This window comes from Callithrix jacchus, chromosome 15, assembly GCF_049354715.1.
Source record: "Callithrix jacchus isolate 240 chromosome 15, calJac240_pri, whole genome shotgun sequence".
NCBI classification, from domain to species: domain Eukaryota; kingdom Metazoa; phylum Chordata; class Mammalia; order Primates; family Cebidae; genus Callithrix; species Callithrix jacchus.
In genome coordinates, this window is record NC_133516.1 from 91,712,576 (window position 1) to 91,725,276 (window position 12,701).

Below are 12,701 nucleotides of genomic sequence, written 5' to 3' on the forward strand. Positions count from 1 at the left end.
TTTCTTCCCAACTTGATCTGTAGATTCAATGCAATCCCAGTCAAAATCTCAGCAAGTTACTTTGTGGATGTTAAACTAATTCTAAAGTTTGTATGGACAGTCAAAGGACCCAGAATAGGCCAACATGATATTGAAAGAGTAGAACAGAATCGTAGTACTGATACTACCTGACCTCAAAACTTATTCTAAAGCTGCAATGATCAAGAAAGTGTGGTGCGGGTGAAAGAAGAGACAAATAGGTAAATAGAACAGAATAGATAACCCAGAAATTTGCCCACGTGATATAATCAGCTGATCTTTGACAAAGGGGGAAAGACAATTCAGTAGTGAAAGAATAGTCTTTTTAATAGATGGAGCTGGAACAACTGTATACCCACTGTATTAGGGTTCTCCAGAGAAATAGAACCAATAGGGTATATGTATATGTATATGTGTGTGTATGTATATGTATGTATGTGTATATGTATATATGTGTGTATGTATATGTATATATGTGTATGTATATGTATATGTGTATGTATATGTATATGTATATATGTGTGTATGTATATATGTGTATGTATATGTATATATGTGTATACGTGTATGTATATATGTGTGTATGTATATGTATATGTATATATGTGTATATGTGTATGTATATATGTGTGTATGTATATGCATATGTATATGTATATATGTGTATGTATATGTATATATGTGTATATGTATATATGTGTGTATGTATATGTATATATGTGTGTATGTATATGTATATATGTGTGTATGTATATGTATATATGTGTGTATGTATATGTATATGTATATATGTGTATATGTATATGCTGAGGTTTGGGGTATAAACAATCCTGTTACCATATAGTAAGCATAGTACCCAACAGTAAACTTTTCAACCTTTGCCCCCTCCCTCCCTTCCTCCTCTAGTAGACCCCAGTGTCTATTATTGGTATCTTTATGCTTATGTATGCCCAATGTTTAGCTCCCATTTATAAGTGACAACATTATAAATGGTTACAAGTGGTAAGTGATTTATTGTTCCTGTGTTAATTTGCCTAGGATAACGGCTTCAGCTGCAATCCTGTTGCCCCATCTCACACCAGTCACAGGGGCTACTATTGAAAAATCTAAAAAGAAACAGATGCTGGCAAGGCTTTGTAGAAGAGGGAACTCTTGTACACTGTCGGTGGGAATGTAAATTAGTTCAGCTCTTGTGGAAAGCATTTGGAGACTTCCCAAAGAGCTTAGAACTATCATTTGACTCAAACAGAAAATAAACTGTTCTCTAAAAGGACACATGCACTCGCGTGTTCATCACAGCACCATTCCAGCAAAGACCTGGAACCAAACGAGGTGCACACCGGATTGGATAAAGAAACTGTGGTACATATACACCATGGAATATTATGCAGCCATAAAAAGGAATGAAAATTATGTTCTTTGCAGCAACATGGTTGCAACTGAAGCCATTATCCTAGGTGAATTACCACAGGAACACTAAATCAAATACCACATGTTGTCACTTATAAGTGGGAGTAAAACACTGGTTATACATGGGCATAAAGGCACCGGTAATAGGCACTGGGGACTACATGAGGAGGAAGGGGCAGGGACAAGGGTTGAAAAACTTACTGTTAGGTACTATGCTTAGTACATGGGTGATGGAATCATTCATGCCCCAAACCTCAGTATGATGCAATATACGCAGGTAACAAACTTCCACGTGTATCCATTGAATCATGTATCCACTAACATAAAAATGGAAAAATAAAAACAGTACATACGTTTCATCAAAGTTTACCAGTATTTTGCGGTTTGCATTTCTCACTCATGAATCTTGCCTTCAAGATTCATTCCTGTTTATAAATATAGAGCTACCTCATTTATTCAAAAATGTTTTACTGATAGTACTATATTCTGTTGTATATATATCATATTATTTATTCATTTCTCTATTGATGGATGTTCAGATTATTTCCAATTTTATGTTACTATGACCAATTGTAATAATGAACTTATTTTGACATGTACAAGAGAGCGTGTATAGGAATTTTGGGGGAGTACACACTACACATTGAATTGCCAGATTGTGTTACAGGTGCATTTTCAACTGTCCTAGCTACTGCCAAATTCTTGGCAAAGTGTAATAGTAATGTCAGTTTGCACTTTGAGTAGTGTATGAGTGTTCTTGTTTCCTCATACCCTTACCAACACTTGATATAATCGATTTTTTAAATTTTGCTCTAAAATAGACAAAAGACCTGTTTTTAATTTGATTTTCTTTGCTTTCTAGTGAATCTAGGATCTTTTCATATGATTATTGGACATTAGGGTTTTTCCTTGTGTTGAATTGTCTATTCTTATTTTTTATACCCATGGGAGAGCAGTTTTTCTTTTTCAAATTGATTCCCAATTAAAAAATTACATTCCCTAGAACTTGTTCTTTGTTGTTTACATTTATTTCACGTTTTCTCTGTCTGTCATGTATTTTAAAACTTTATTTATGGCACCACTGTGGGAGAGGTATAGGCCCAAGGATGGGTATGAATCCCAGTTCTGTTACTTATCACTAGCATGACCTTGGGTATCTTAGTCAATCTCTAACTGCATCTCAGTTTCTTCATCTGTAAAATGAGGGTGATAGAAGTACCTATTTCAGAGATTTGTGGTGAAGGTTAAAGGAGTTAAGATGAAGAGCACTTACATGAATGAAAAGAGGTACACAGAGAGCAGTCAGTAATGGTTAGCTGATACTTGGACATATAGGAGTTTTAAGTGTTTTCTTTTGTTGTTGTACAAGGTAGATTTAACCTTTTTTTTTGCAATTTGTACATGATAAAAGTTGGATTTCATCTCACATACAATAAGATATGTGGGGTTGGAGTGGTGGACCCAGTCTTCAGGAATGAGCCTCTTTCAGGTGCACTGCTCTTATCCCCTAGATGTGAGCCTCATCTGCATGATCTGAGACAATTACCGAAGCATTATACAATATGACCATGTTCTAGCCTGCAAGTGAAGGAGGGAAGAGTGACATTTCTTCCTATCTTTTTAATCTACCTTATACAACATAACCACGTTCTAGCCTGCAAGAGGAGGGAAGAGTGATATTTCTTCCTCTCTTTTTAATCTACCTTATTGAAGTGTAATTTACATGCGGTACAGTTCTGTCTTTTAGGTGTATAATTTGATGAGTTTGAGCAAATGTACACGGTTGTGTAATTATTGTCACGATCAATATATAGAATATTTTCATCACCTTGAAATGTTCCCTAATGCCTTTGCAGTCAATTCCGTTCCCTTTACCTTGAGGCAACCACTGATCTGCTTTCTATTACTGCAGTTTTGTCTATATTAGAATTTCATATCAATGGAACTATGCAGTAAGTACCTTTTAGTGTCTTTTTTGTTTCACACAGCATAGTGCTTTTGAGATTAATTCAGGTTTTTGCACGTATCAGTAATTTGTCCCTTTTTACTGTCAAGATGTATCACAGCTTGTTCATACATTCACTTGTCAATGGGTTATTTCCAGGTTTGGGTTATTATAAATAAAACTACTATGTGCATCCATGTATAGATCTTTGTGTGGACATCGTTTTCATTTCTCTTGGGTAAATACCTAGTGTGGAATTGCTGGGTCGAATGGTAAGTGTATGTTTAATGTTATAAAAGTTACAAGCTTCTTTTCCATGCGGCTTTCCATGTGTTTCCACCTGCAGTGTATAAGAGTTCTAGCTGGTCCACATCCATACCAATACTTGGAATTGTCAGTCTTTTAAAATTTAGCCATTATTGGCTGGGCATGGTGGCTCTTGCCTATAATCCCAGCACTTTGGGAGGCCGAGGAGGGTGACTCACAAGATGGTCAGGAGATCGAGACCATCCTGGCCAACATGGTGAAACCTCGTCTCTACTAAAGATACAAAAATTAGCTGGGCGTGGTGGCATGTGCCTGTAATCCCAGCTACTCGGGAGGCTGAGGCAGGAGAATTGCTTGAACCAGGGAGTCAGAGGTTGCGGTGAGCTGAGATAGCCCACTGCACTCCAGCCTGCAGGACAGAATGAGACTCCATCTCCAAAAAAAAAATTTATCCATTCTAGTAAGTGTGTATTGGTATTTACTATTTTAATTAGCAAATGACCAATGATATTGAACATCTTTTTATGTTTGCCATTTGTATATAGAAGTTTTAAGTTTTGATGTGGTCAAATTTCTCAGTCATTTTCTTCACTGTTTTGCTTTTTTGTATCTTGTTTTAACTTTTTTTCTTATCCCAGGTTTATAAGAATGTCTTCAAATATTTTCTTCTAAAAAGTTTTAAAGTTAGAATTTCATAATCAACTGTTTAATCCACCTAGAATTTATTTTTGAATCTGACGTGAGTAGGAAATCTGGTTTAATTTTTGTGAATAGAAACTCAGTTCTAATAACATTATTAATTTTTCCATTGATTATTAATTTATATTGTCATTTCTGTCACTCACCAGCTTCTCATATGTATAGTTTCTAGCTGTATTTCTCATTGTCTCCTACCCCCGTGACTATAATGTCTCCTGTATGTTTCTTCCAGTGTGAGTTTATTCATGCTGTTCCTTATGTCTAGAGTGACTCCTTTTAGTTTCACCTTTCAAAATCCTACTCATTGCTCAAGGTCTAGCTCAAATGACCTTTGAAGTTCTTCTCAAATCCTGTTGTATGCCCCTCTCCCTGCCTTGAATGAAATGAAGGGGCTCAGCACACCTATAGCATTTTATTCCTTTACTATAAATCTTAGCTCATCTTTTTGGAATCACAGTCACTTCTGTGTCTGTCTTCTTTGTCCTGCCAGACTGTAAGCCCTTCCGTGTTTTTGTGGTAGGTAGAATAATGTTCCTTCCTGCCCGTGTCCTAATTCCTGGAACCTGTGAATATATTACCTTACTTGGCAAAGGGACTTTGCATATGTGATTAAATTAATAACATCCAGTAAAGAGATTATCCTGGATTATTCTGGCAGAAACAGTCAAATTACATGAGTTCTTAAAATTAGAACCTTTACCAGCTAAATTCAGAGTCAGGGGAATCCATGGTTGGGAAGTGGTCAGAGATAGAATGTTATTGGCTTTGAAAATGGAGGGACGGGACTATGAGCCAAGGAATGGAGGTGGCCTCTAGGAGCTGGAAAAGGGAAAGACATGTGTTCTCCCTTATAGCTTCTTCAATGGGATATAGCAGCAGCCTTGATGCTACCTTGTTTTAGTGACAGGCATGTAGGGGCAGCCTTGATGACATCTTGATAGCCCAGTGACATCTGTGTTGAATTTCTGACCTATGGAAATGTAATATAATACATGTGTGTTGTTTTAACGTACTAACTGTGTAGTAATTTATTACAGCAGCAATAGAAAACTGATATATTTGCTCACCCTAGGGTCCTCTGTAATGAAGCAGATCCTTGGATACAAAGTGATTAATCATTGTTTACTGACTTGAATTGTGAAGGAACATGCAGCAATTGGAACTACAGATTGATAACTTCGCGTTCTTACCACATCACTAATGATCAGTCTGATGCTTATCGTTAGCATCTAGACCTTTGTCAATCCATGACAAATGAATGACAAGGCCCAGCTTTCCTTGTTGTTAGCAGTCCTGTGCCCTCTGACTTTGACTACAGTGGCGGTAAATAAATGCTCTCGGCTCTGTGCAAAGCTTTACCTCCTTAACACGTGCTGGCAGCTCAGTGCTAGAAATGAACAGAAGGGGATGCCTTTTCTCTATGGTATTTAACCTACTCAAAGGTACTTGACCCCTTTGATGGGGCCACTGAAAAATCTTTTCTAGTCTTTGTTTTTATCTGCGAGAGCAGCATACGATTTGGAGTCAGACATACGAGGTCTTTGATATCCTGGCTCTGGTCTTTTCTGGCTCTGTGACACAGAGTAGGTCACTAAATACCTTGGAGCCTTGGTTTTCTTTTATCTATGGCGGAGATAATAATACAGTTGCCCCTTGAACAATGCAGGGGTTAGGGGTCCTGACTACCCCTTGCACTAAAAAATCCAAGTATAGATTTCAACTTTCCCAAACTTGACTGGAAGACTTTTATAAACAATTAATATATATTTCATATGTTATGAAATGTAGCTTCATTATATATGTCTTTCTTTTCTCTCTTTCTCTCTTTCTTTCTTTCTACTTCTTTTGATGGAGTCTCACTCTATCACCCAGGCTGAGGTGCAGTGGTGTGATCTTGGCTCACTGCAACCTCTGCCTCTCCAGTTCAAGCAATTTTCCTGCCTCAGCCTCATGATTAGGTGGGATTACAGGAGCATGCCACCACACCCAGCTAATTTTTGTAGTTTTAGTAGAGACAGGATTTCACCATGTTGGGCAGGCTGGTCTCGAGCTCCTGACTTTGTGATCTGCCTGCCTTTGCCTCCCAAAGTGCTGGGATTACAGGCGTGAGCCACCGCGCCTGGCCTATGTACTGTATTCTTACAATAAAGTAAGGTAGAGAAAAGAAAATGTTATGAAGAGATCATAAGGAAGATAAAATATATTTACTATTCATTAAGTGGAAGTGGATCATCATAAAGGCCTTCATTCTCGTCATCTTCATGTGGAATAGGCTGAGGAGGAGGAGGAAAAGAAGGGGTTAAACTTTCTTGCTCAGGGGTGGCAGAGGCAGTGGAAAACTCATGTATAAGTAAACCAACCCAGTTCAAGCCCATATTGCTCATGGGTCCATTGTATTCCCTTGAGTTGTCTTAATGATGAAATAAACAGATGTATGTATGTAAAGTTATTCGTATACAATAGGTGTTCAGTGAATGCCTTCCTTCTCATCTCAGGTGCATCACTACTGGCAAGAGTCCAGACTTCGATTTACTTTGAAGAGTTGGTTATAAGCAGGTGATGCCATATGACATTTGTTCTTAATTTTTGTTTTTACGTTTTATTTTTTAAAGACATAAGTTTTTGGATTGCCTCACCCTTTCTTATATTTTGAAGTTTAGGATTCTTGTCATTTTAGATGTTTAAGAAGAGCTGATGTGCTGATGATCAGCTTGTCTCTACCTTGTCGCAAGGACAGAGGGCTTTCTGTATCCTGGGTTCTTGGCCTAGTTTACCAGAAGAATCGGATCACACCTGGGCTTGGAGAATGAGTGCAAGGATTTATTGAGTGGAGGTAGCTCTCACCAGAGAGGGGAAGCCAGAAAAGGGATGAAGTGGGAAGATTTTCCCCTGGAGTCAGGCTGCTCAGCTGATGTTTGGTTAAGAAGAGCTGATAGTTTTAGTAATTTAAACGTCGAGAGGGGTTGGTAGTGGAAACAATAGGCAGAGGTACAGAAGGGATCAAAATAAGATAAAATAAATAAGGTAATAGCACTCTAGAGTGGTGATTTTCCTCTGACAGAGCTGTGCTATCATTCTGGTCTCAGGAGCAGCTGCCCAGTCACTCATCTCTGCCCACATGCTAAGCCTGTCATGAGTGAGCACATCCAGCCTTATTACACTGACAAGAGGCAAACAGCCTCTGGGATACGGAGAAGGGGAAGTCAGATTTAAATCTCAGTATCTTGATGCTACTCTATTTGTTTTCACATACTCATTGAAATAGCACTCCTGAGTCTTGGCACTATCGTCTGCAGAAAGAAGAGATACTCATCCTCTTATCTGGAAGACTGGGCTGGCTGGGCTGAGAGTGAACAGGAAGCCCTCTTGCAGACCAGAACTCTCACTTCTTTCTTGATTTCACTGAACTGCTCTCCACTGTTGATAAGCCTCCCTTCCATCGTTCCCTGATCACCGCAGGCTCCTCCTCTACAATACTGCTTTTAGAATGACCTCCTCCACCAGGCACCTTAAGGGGGGAGGGATAGTCCTCTCCCCTTAAGCATGCCAGTCTTCTTAACAACTCTCATAGAACTTGCAATTAGTTTGTTTCTTAGGGACATATTTTAGCATTTCTGCCTTTTGTGGTTTCTTCAATAAGCTTTCTGTTGTGAGCAGGGGCTGTGCCTATTCTGCACTGGGTACCTCAAGTGCCTGAAGTGTCCCTGTACAAATCAGGCAATGATTAGCAGAGCATCCCAAATGCTTCGAGCTGCGTTCTTGACCTACAGCAGTTTTATTTCATCATTTTTCTTATTCCTGTAACTTCAGTTTTGGCCATGACTTCAACCCTATGGCAATCTCTTGCTTGAGGCACTGCATGTTAGAAAATAGGTTGTCTTCTTCCGGGCTCAGTGGCTCACACCTATAATTCCAGCACTTTGGGAGGCTGAGGTGAGTGGATCACCTGAGGTCAGGAGTTTGAGACCAGACTAGCCAACATGGTGAAAGCCTGTCTCTACTAAAAATACGAAAATTAGCCAGGGATGGTGGCATGCACCTGTAATCCCACCTACTCTGGAGGCTGAGGCAGGAGAATCACTTCAACCCAGGAGGTGGAGGTTGCAGTGAGCTGAGATTTCCCCACTGCACTCCAGCCTGGGTAACAGAGTGAGATCACCTCAACAAAACAAAACAAAACAACCCAAATGAAAATGGGTTATCTTCTTAGGACTTACAGACCATGATCTATTATGTTATTGCTGCTCTAACCATTCCCTTTGTCTGCTGTTTGTCTTCATGGTCTGGAAGAAGGGTAATATCCTTCACTGGCCTTAGTTCTCAGAGCAGGTGGGACATGACTGAGGCTAGTGGCCTAGTAGGCAGGATGACAAGGTGAGTCACATCTGGAACTGCACTCTGGCACAGTGTTTGGACAGAGAGGTAGCAGGAGGTTCCAAAGGGTGTGTTGTCTGGGTTGAAATGCATCGTGACATAGTCTGAATGTTTATCTGCTCATGCTAGAAAGATAGGAGCACATCAGTTTAATCTCAAAGGAGGAAGAGTAGGCAGTTTTAGATTTAGGGCCACTCAGCATCTGCTTTTTCCCTCTTGAGTCTGGAGCCATTATAAATTCCTGAGAGAAGAGAATTGAGTTGGGCTTGGCATTGAGGAAAGTGTGAAGGTAAGGCTAATTTAACTAAGAAGACTCAGGACTTATTCAAAGGAAATGAAATTTGGGGGAGAAAGTGCTGGTACAGAATGATGGAGAATGAAATTTTAAAGTTACATATTTTTGTTTCCACATTGCTTTGAGTATCAAGGCAAATAGAGCAAAGCTCAATGAATGCTCCTATTTGTTTAGTGTATTGGAATTTACAGATGTATCTTGAAATATGAGTCACTAATGAAAACTTAGGAATACTTTACTTTGGTTGTGGCGCAAGATGAAATTTTAAGTTTTTTTCTCATATGGTATTTATTTTATACTGAAATTAGCCATTTGCTGGGATCCCACCAAGCAAACCATTGCATCTTTTTTCTGGGTGATTTTGAGTTGTCTTCTTTTTCTGTGTATAGACCTGGTCTGTGGTTTGCGTGGCTGTTAACACCTGGGAATTAACACCTAGCACCTGAATTAGATTTTGGGATCTGCCCAATATTATCTCTTAAGGGCTAGAGCTTTAAAACATTTCCCTTTTGCATGGTGAGTGAGTCTGCCTGTGTGCCAGGAGGTGGTCAGCAAAAAGTAGGGTAATGGGGATACCAGGAGGGGTTTCTTGTTTTCAGGCCAGAGGGTAATGCTTGGTATCATTAGAAGTGAGGGCTTCTTTGAATGGGAAAGGAGGAAGAATTTTTAGGATGAATCACACTGGAAGCCAATGATGAAATCTTGCAGTCCGTCTTTTTGGGCCTGGGTGGACTGCTTTTCTTAGGAGGTTGTAAGTGGTAGGATCAGGGAGGAGGGTCTGGAGCAAGAACCTTAGTGTTTCCTGCCCTGGCATTTTCCCTGGGGTTTCTGCTAGCTGCCTGCATGTTCTCTTCTGTGGGCGAGGAAAGCCCAGTGCTCTCCTTCAAAGGAGAATATCTGCTCTTTGTGTTTAAATCTGATCAAACTCTATGCTACTGTACTAGGGTTTTACAAGGAGTAAACTGTATCTGAAGGTAATGGTAAAGCAGGGAACAAAAGATAGATTTATGGATAATGGCTTCTAGAAGATGACAGTGAAATGATGTTTGAGGATGTGGGCAATTTTTTCTTTCACAATGAAAGTGAAATAAGATGAATGCCATTTTTATTGCCAGGAATAACCGCATCTGTTGGTTTCCTTAGCCAGGCAAATATAACAACCCTTATACTTCGACTTCATTTTGTTTGGATCTTTAAACTGAAAGATTGGCGCCATCAGATTGTTTTAGATTAAAAGGCTGAAGACACAGGAGTTGTATAGCCGAGGTAGGAAGGAGCACTCCTTTCTTTCTCTACTCTGATCAGCTCATATTCTTCTTCACAAACCTTCCAGTATTCCCCATTGCCTCCTGATGGGTGTGCTCAGATATATAGTTCCTCTCCGCTTTGGGGGCAGCAGGAGCGTCTTAGCTGGTCATAGGGCGTGTCACAAGGGCTATTTGACCTAGAGCTGTACATTCAGGGAAGGCCTGGATTTAAAAATTTCATCTTATCTATTGCTTGTATGTTAAAAGTATTTATTAGGTAATTCTAAATACTTAAAAGCAATACAAATTTTTAGGACTCTGTTTTGGCATTTTCTTTCTTTTTTAATATACCTGGGTCTTCTCCATTTTTTTTTAGACTCCTAAGTCTTCTCCATTTTTTTTAGACTCCTAAGTCTAACATATAAAAAAATGGAGGAGACCCAGGCACCTAACCTTTGAAGGGCCCCCATAGTCAGCTGTGCAAGTTTTCGTAATATGGTAATAGTCATAGAGGCCATTGAGGAGGAGAGACCTTCAGTAATTAATCATGCAAACAAGTCACTAATGTGAAAACTGGGTGCTTGAAAGGGTATAATAGGGACCCTCCCCTATTTGGGCCATGAGGAAGGATTTCTCCAAGCAGCTGAAATGGAAGTGGCCCCTTCCCTTTCCCATAGCAGAGGATTGATGTTAGGAAGCAGAGTCAATAATCTCAATAACCAACTGGTTTTTATGGAAAGGGCCAACTCTAGGGTAATGTTCATATTTTGGACTTGGGCAAAGGGGAGAATGGCAGTGTTGTCAACCAAACTAGGTGACCAGGGATTATTTTAGGGTAACTAAAATTATTTTCTGGCAGTGGGTGGGTCGATAAGATAATTAGTTCAGTTTTGGGGTGTGTTGAATGTGAGTGGCCTTTGAGACAGCAGAGTTGAGATGTTTTGCAAATGTGATCCTGTGTTATAAGAAGAGCTTAGTGAGTCCTTGTAAATTTAGACCTCATAGTATGTAAGGCACTATCCAGGTCCAGTGGGGAATAGAAAGGAGAATGGATATATGACCTCTGCTTTCAAGGAGTTTATTCTCTAATTGCAGTCAAGGAGTTCAATAACCACAGATTATCCCAGTAACCCTCTAAGACAATAGCAAGAGAAATGTCATGGGCAGTACACCAATGATTGCCAAATGAATTGTATCAATGTTTCTTGTTTTTCTATATCCAGCTTACCTAAGTAATTAATTATCTAAGTAATCTAATTAATCTAAGTAAAATTGTTCCCTGGGTTTTACTTTTGCTTTACTCTGGTCGTTAGAGGTGCGTTGAGGATAGCATGAACTTATTTAACGGTACTGTGAGTTATTTGCTTTAAAGTAATTCATTTTAATTTTATGATGTTGTTTGTCCCATTTTACAGAACAGAAGAGTGTGGCACTGTGTCCCATTTTACAGAAGAGAAGAGGGGTTAAGTAACTCGCCCAAAGTTAGGTAACCAGCAAATTAGAAAGTCGGTATCCAGACTTAGATAATCCATATTCAAAGGCCCTTCCCCTAATTTTTTAATCCAATTTTTATCTACATATACCCCTATCATTTATTTGAAAACCTTATTTTCAGTGGCTATATAATTTAACATTCCTCTGGTGCCTGTAATTCCATTTATATTTTCAAGATAAGTCCCTGAAAGTGGGCTTCCTGTACTATGAAATATAAAATGTTTGACTTTTAAAACCCAATACAACTCATTTTCAGAAAAGTTCAAAAAATTTACAGTCTGTGTATGCTTTTCAATCCATGTAGAAGTTTTCTGAATCCTATGTGATTGCCTAAACCAAAACAGAAGTCAGCAAAACTGTGATAAAGGTGATGCTTAGGATGATAAATCCAAGAATGTTAGAGCAGGAAAGAACTCTAGGTTTCATCTAGGCCTGCCTCCTTCTTTCATTAAGTAAGAACTAAGGCTTAGAAAGGTTAAGAAACATGACCCATCCATGCCATGACAGGCAGAGTTAGGACAAGGACCTGCCTTTAGCACTATGTGATATACTGAGCCTGAGACTCTTGGATCATTTGGACGATTCAAGGGTATCTTGAAATGACTGTCTGGGGTCTCCACTGGAGATACAAGAGACTTTTATTGTTTGAATCAGCTTCCAAATTTCCCCCTGAGTTTCACAGCTGTATCAGAGGGATGAAAGTAACCCAAAGGGGTCTGTCCTGGACCGAGAGGCCCGTTATCACCCACGGAGATAAAGAAGTCTGCCGGGCCAGGGGAAATCCTGAAATCGCTTTTCATGAGTTCTCTTGGACCTGGCCTAGTATCAGATTCACAAGGGTGATTCTGGACTCTCTTTTCATTATTCTGTTGATGGTATAATATATTTTAACAAAGGGCTACTCATATGAATAAGAACTCACATAATTCAAGACTGTTTTTTTTTTTTTTTT

At 39.3% G+C, this 12,701-nt stretch overlaps 1 protein-coding gene across 11 annotated transcripts in view; it reads left to right on the top strand.

Moving 5' to 3' along the window:
- Positions 1-12,701, top strand: part of TMEM45A (transmembrane protein 45A) — a 91,013-nt gene that overhangs the window by 47,651 nt on the left and 30,661 nt on the right. The window contains exon 1 of one of the 11 annotated variants that reach the window (XM_035274222.3): positions 8,855-9,002. The exons of the other annotated variants lie outside the window; for them this stretch is intronic. The gene's annotated coding sequence lies outside the window, so the exon portion shown is untranslated. Of the gene's footprint in view, positions 1-8,854; positions 9,003-12,701 lie in introns of those variants that run through there. 11 annotated transcript variants of the gene reach the window in all.